Genomic DNA, 6,532 nt, shown 5'->3' with positions numbered 1-6,532 from the left:
AACATAGGCACAGGCTAATTACTGCTAACCAAAATGCTAGTTAACATTAGTAATTAAACTTAAACAGCTAATGTAAGTCGAAACTGCCTGCAAGCTCCTGTATTATACGGTAATTCCACTACTATGCGACAGTAAGTCACGTGGTTATGACACAGTTGTTAGCCTATTTTTACAAAAATGTCTGCTACGGAGCCATAACGTGAGATACAAGGTAATGGAGCCTTTTATACATTGTCGTGTTTCTTTAGAAATAAACAATGGACAAATAAAGTCTTTAAATGCTTCAGATGTAAAGTTATTCGCTGTCAAAGTGACGTCAAAATGAATGGGAGTCAATGGAATGCTAACGGCGGGTGAGAGCTAGGTAGCGTAAAAATGGCGCAATAGGAGGTACGCGTTGTGGAGAGAAGCTTACCCCCTTGCTAACTACTTACATTTAACTATATTCGGCAACACCTCGCCACGACGAGAGGATGGCCAGCAAGCCGAAGAGAGAGGACCAGAAGAGGGGTGACTCCCTACTGAGCGCCGTGCTAACTACGCTAACGGCTACGCTAACCGACCACAAGGCCTTGCTTTTGACTGAGCTCAAGTCTCTCCAAGCCAAATTCAACATGGCGTTTTCCAAACTCGAGGCGAGGCTAGATAATTTCCAGACTAATTTATTGGCTCACCAACATCGTCTCTCGTTGCTGGAGACATTTGCCAACACCACGAGTCAAGACATGAAAACCGTGGAGGCCAAGCTAGCTGTGGTATCTGAGGCAAATGCTAGGCTACAAGCTAAACTCATTGATCTGGAAAACAGATCCCGTCGAAAGGATAGTTGGCCTCCCTGAGATCATTGAAGGAGCTCAACCGACAGCATTTTTCTCAAAACTCGTGTAGCTGTAGTTTAAAGACTCTACCAGCCCTGGCTGGTGTGGTTAGCGTTTAACTGGTACATTTGAATTGACTCTTTGCCTGGCCCGGACGGGACCGCGGTGTATCTCACATAGCCGAGGCTGTGATGTAGCAACATATTTCAGCTATGTTTCTGTTTGCTTAGAGTTTAACTGTGCCTCTCCTGTTCAAAGTTGTTGCGGCAACGCTAGTACCCTTTCTGATAACCTATATCCTCATTTCTTTGATGAGGCTGTGACCTGCTGCCAAGCATGGCCTCTGTGTTCTGACGTTCTTTTGATATTGGACTGTTTTGCTGTTTTTGGGAGTTGGGGACACTGGGAAGCCATGTGGATGTGTAGATGGCAGACCGCGATGCAATGGACACTCAAGATACAGGAAGTATCTTTTTTTTTTCTCTGGCAGCTTTGTTGTAGTTGCCGGCAAATTGCAAAACACACCCGTCATTTTGGCCAGCGTTTACAGCCCCAACTGGGATGACTGCTCATTTATATCCAAATTTTTCACATTGCTCGAATTCGAGAAAAAAAATTGCTTCTTCCTCCTAGACGATAGACTGCTTTCCATGATTAAGTCCCGCGACTACCACAATATCGTAATATCAGATCACACACCAACCTCCCTTGACCTCTACTTCCGCGTTCACTCTAACCCCTTCAAGCAGTGGAGGTTTAATTCCTCTCTACTAGCGGAGGATCACTATAAGCATTTCCCACATTCCCAACTCATTCTATTCTTTGAGTTGAATGATTTGCCGGATACAAACAGAGGCGTACTATGGGAGGCTTCGAAAGCCTATATCAGAGGACAGCTTATCTCCTTTGTCTCTAATTTAAAAAGAGTCGAAATGTCCCAAACGGCAGACTTGCTACGGAAAATTAAGGACATTGATGACAAACACGTGACCGACCCAGACCCTACCCTTTACAGAGACCCTTTACGTCTTAGACTCCAGACAGACTTTGATCTCTTATCTACAAATAAATCCAAGCTTCGCCTGCTCAAATCTAGACAGCGCTTTTTTGAGTCAGGGGATACAGCTGGGAAGCTTCTGAAATATTTGCCAAATTTTATGCTGAACTGTATAGCTCTGACTGCCCTCCCATTGCAGATGACACGCTTAATGATATAACCTTCCCCCAAATAGACATTGAATCCGCGAATGACTTGGGTGGCCTTATAACCACTGCTGAGGTTCAAGGAGCCATTAACTCGCTACAGAGCGGCAAATCCCCAGGGCAGGATGGCTTCACTGTAGAGTATTATAAAACATTTTCGCTCTCCTTGCACCAGTTCTAAGAGATGTGTACAATGAGGCTTTTTGTCAGCGTCACCTACCGGACACCCTATCGAAGGCCACTATCTCCCTAATTCTCAAGAAAGGGAAAGATCCCCTACTTTGCGGCAGCTATAGACCAATCTTGCTCCTCAATGTGGACCTCAAAATTCTCTCAAAGGTTCTTGCACTCCGTCTTCAATGGGTGATGCCCTCCATTATCTCGCTAGATCAGACTTCTTCCCACAACACTAGACGCCTACTTAACATCATCCACTCATCAAGTAATGATACCCCGGAAATCGTGGTGTCTCTTGACGCCGAAAAGGCCTTCGACAGGGTTGAGTGGGGGTACCTATACGAGGCAATGGATCAGATTATTATATTCATCCCCAACGGCCTCAGTTCAAACTAACGACACGTTGTCACCCCTTTTCTCACTTCGGAGAGGCACCAGACAAGGCTGCCCTCTGTCCCCACTCCTGTTCGCTATCGCGATAGAACCTCTGCCCGTTTGGCTTCGCTCGGAGGAAGGTTTCGAGGGCATCACACGATCTGGCACAACTCATAAAGTCTCACTGTATGCGGACGACCTGCTCCTGTATCTCTAACCCAGCCGTCTCACTTCCTGTGGTTTTAAACATTCTGGAACGGTTCGGTGTGCATTCCAGCTACAAGCTCAACTACCAGAAAAGCAAGCTCCTAGCGATAAACTCTCTGGCTAGGCAGCCCCCATGCTCATTATCGTCATTTAAGTGGGCAGTGGATGGATTTCGCTACTTGGGTTTTTTTTATTACAACGGCCGTATCAGACATATTCCACAAAAATTTCTTACCTCTGGTCGAAAAAACTGAAAGCGATTTTGACTGCTGGTCGGTCTTACTGCTATCTCTCGTGGGCCGGATAAATTTGATTAAGATGATTGTCCTCCCCAAATTTCTTTTACCTTTTCATGGCCTCGTGGTGTCTGAGCCACTTCATTCACTTTATGCCTTAGGGCTGCCTCTGCATGCGTGTGTGTTTGTTTGGTAATGTGTGTTTTTATCTTTTGGTCTGCATGTGTGTGTTTCCTTTTGCTCTAGAGGAATATGTGAGAGGACACTAGGAGCGTTGTGTTTTTTTCTTTTCTTACACACATGATTAATGTCTAACTTCATCGCCCCATCCCTTTCTCAGCACATGATGGCTAAACAAACTAGAACAGAAGCAGAACTTCACTTTAATTGATTTTTTACTTCATTAGTTTGTCTTTTTTAAGCATAATTCTCTGGAAAAATTGACAAGTAATGGTTTTAGTTAGAATATCACCAGAAATAAAACTGTGCGGGAATTAAACTTCTGCAAACACACACCAATTTAGACTGGGGCTCAGCTTTACAATTTTTGGATAGTTTTTCTTCCTGATGTCTATGCAAAAAAGAACAACTGCCTGCTTTTTAATTAAGATAAGTGGAACCACAGTCCCGTTATATCCTGCCTTCGGGTCATTGAGCTATAGCACTATTTTTCAAGTGGAAATTGTGCCAAATAGATTTGTGGAGGTCGTTAGAAACTGGGATTATGATTAAATAATCTGAGACATGCACCCTTTGGGGAGTGAGGATGGAAGAGGGAGGGGAGGAGGGGTTTGACTGAAAAGCCTGGGGTGAGAGAGAGAACAGTCACAGCCCAACCATGTGCTTGACAAAAATGTTTTGGCAGACAGTGATGTTTTCAGAGAAACACAAAGTCATTTTCAGGGCCTTGTGGTGTCTGAGCCACTTCATTCACTTTATGCCTTAGGGCTGGCTCTGCATGCGTGTGTGTTTGTTTGGTAATGTGTGTTTTTATCTTTTGGTCTGCATGTGCGTGTTTCCTTTTGCTCTAGAGGAATATGTGAGAGGACACTAGGAGCGTTGTGTTTTTTTCTTTTCTTACACACATGATTAATGTCTAACTTCATCGCCCCATCCCTTTCTCAGCACATGATGGCTAAACAAACTAGAACAGAAGCAGAACTTCACTTTAATTGATTTTTTACTTCATTAGTTTGTCTTTTTTAAGCATAATTCTCTGGAAAAATTGACAAGTAATGGTTTTAGTTAGAATATCACCAGAAATAAAACTGTGCGGGAATTAAACTTCTGCAAACACACACCAATTTAGACTGGGGCTCAGCTTTACAATTTTTGGATAGTTTTTCTTCCTGATGTCTATGCAAAAAAGAACAACTGCCTGCTTTTTAATTAAGATAAGTGGAACCACAGTCCCGTTAGATCCTGTCTTCGGGTCATTGAGCTATAGCACTATTTTTCAAGTGGAAATTGTGCCAAATAGATTTGTGGAGGTCGTTAGAAACTGGGATTATGATTAAATAATCTGAGACATGCACCCTTTGGGGAGCGAGGATGGAAGAGGGAGGGGAGGAGGGTTTTGACTGAAAAGCCTGGGGTGAGAGAGAGAGCAGTCACAGCCCAACCATGTGCTTGACAAAAATGTTTTGGCAGACAGTGATGCCTCAAAGGGGTATTTCACATTTGCACCACAAAATGTTTAGTTGTTTCTCACCCAAAACTGGGTCGCACAGCTCATAAGAACATGCAGCCTGAGAGCTTAACCCAAATATTTGTCATCCTGGTCTTGGCCTCATTCAAATTAACATTAAAGGGATAGTTTAACATTTTTGGAAAGGGGCTTATTTATGTTCTGGTGGAGGGTTAGATGAGAAGATCAACACCACTCCCATGTGTGTGTGTTGAAAATAAGGCTACAGCAGCTAGTGTAGCTTAGCACAAAGACTGGAAACATAGGGAAACAGCTAGCCTACAACCGTAAAAATGGCCAATTATCCTTTTTACACTTCTGTTTTTGTACGAATTAAGCAAACAAGATATTATGTGTTAATAGTAAACTTTATAGGTGATGGTAGGTGAATTTTGTTAACTTTAGCCAGCCTAGCTGTTTCCCCCTATTTTCTTTTTTTTTGCTAAACTAAGCTAACCAGCTGCAATCTTTTTTTTTTTATCAACCAACCAAAAGTGAATAAGCCCACTTCCCAAAATGTTGAACTTCTGCTTCAATTACAGATTTTCTCGGCAATAGACCTTCTGTTGAATATTCTGACAAAGGAAACCTGCACCTCAAGGTGCCAAAGTATAATCCACCTGTTCACCCATAGTCCAGCTGCCCATATGCTCTATGAAGATGTCACTGTGTTTGTTTGTGCGTAAGTATGCGTCCATCAGTATCATCCATATGTCTACTGTCCACTGAGTTCACGTGTCATTTGAGCAGTTTATATGCCTTTCCCTATTACATTATTCATCATTGAGGTGAGCGTGTATAGCAGATCTTGGCTGACTCACTATGACTATGTGTGTGTGTGTGTGTGTGTGTGTGTGTGTGGACCCACAGCATGACTCACTCAGTGCTTTTAGACAGATGAGGACAGTGGTCTCATAGAGGGCAACAGAGGTTTTATAAAAGAAAAATAGCCACTTAGATTAGATTACATAATGAAAAACATTCCTCTCTCTCTCTCTCTCTCTCCTCATTTCCTCTCTTGTTCTCATTCACCTTCCCCTTTCTCCCCTTTTTCTCTTTCTCTGTCTCCCTTCTCCTTTTTAGTGACGCACACAAACACACACACACACACACACACACACACACACACACACACACACACACACACAAACACACACACACACACACACACATCCTAACTCAATCACCTACAAATGGATCTTCACACCCTCAGGCAGGCACGTACACCTTGTTTGGCTGTTTCAACAAACCCACAGGAGACAGGAAAACGCACACTAACACTTGGGCACACACACACACACACACACACACACACACACACACACACACACACACACACATTTAAACTCAAAGAATACCTCATCGTTTCTCATTTCAATGATTGGCCAAAAGCTCAGCATAACCTTTTTTCCCTGATGCAATCCAACATTGTTCTCTATCTGCTGACTGGGCATTATAAACCTGATATCTGTGTCCATTTGTCTTTCCTCTCCTTTAATACAGTCAGTGCAGTGGAGTTTTTTTCTTTTTGACCCACTCTGTGTGGTTGTTAAGTGTCCATCTATGGTTCAATTGTGGTGTTTCAATTATGACCATTGAACAAATCGGTCTAAGAAGTGGGTCAAAAAAATAAAAAGAATTTCCTCAGAGAAACAGGGTATGGCCTTAGATTCACTTTGATATAATTTACTTTGATTGAATCCAGTGATGTATATTTATAACCTGAAGAATAGTTCTACATTTGGTGAAATATGCTTCTCTGCTTTCTGTTAGAGTTAGATGGAAGATTGATACCACTGTATCACCATATCTTTCTATTTTTGTAATCT

This window comes from Sander lucioperca, chromosome 4 (genome assembly GCF_008315115.2).
Source record: "Sander lucioperca isolate FBNREF2018 chromosome 4, SLUC_FBN_1.2, whole genome shotgun sequence".
NCBI classification, from domain to species: domain Eukaryota; kingdom Metazoa; phylum Chordata; class Actinopteri; order Perciformes; family Percidae; genus Sander; species Sander lucioperca.
Note: the sequence above shows the minus strand (reverse complement) of the source record.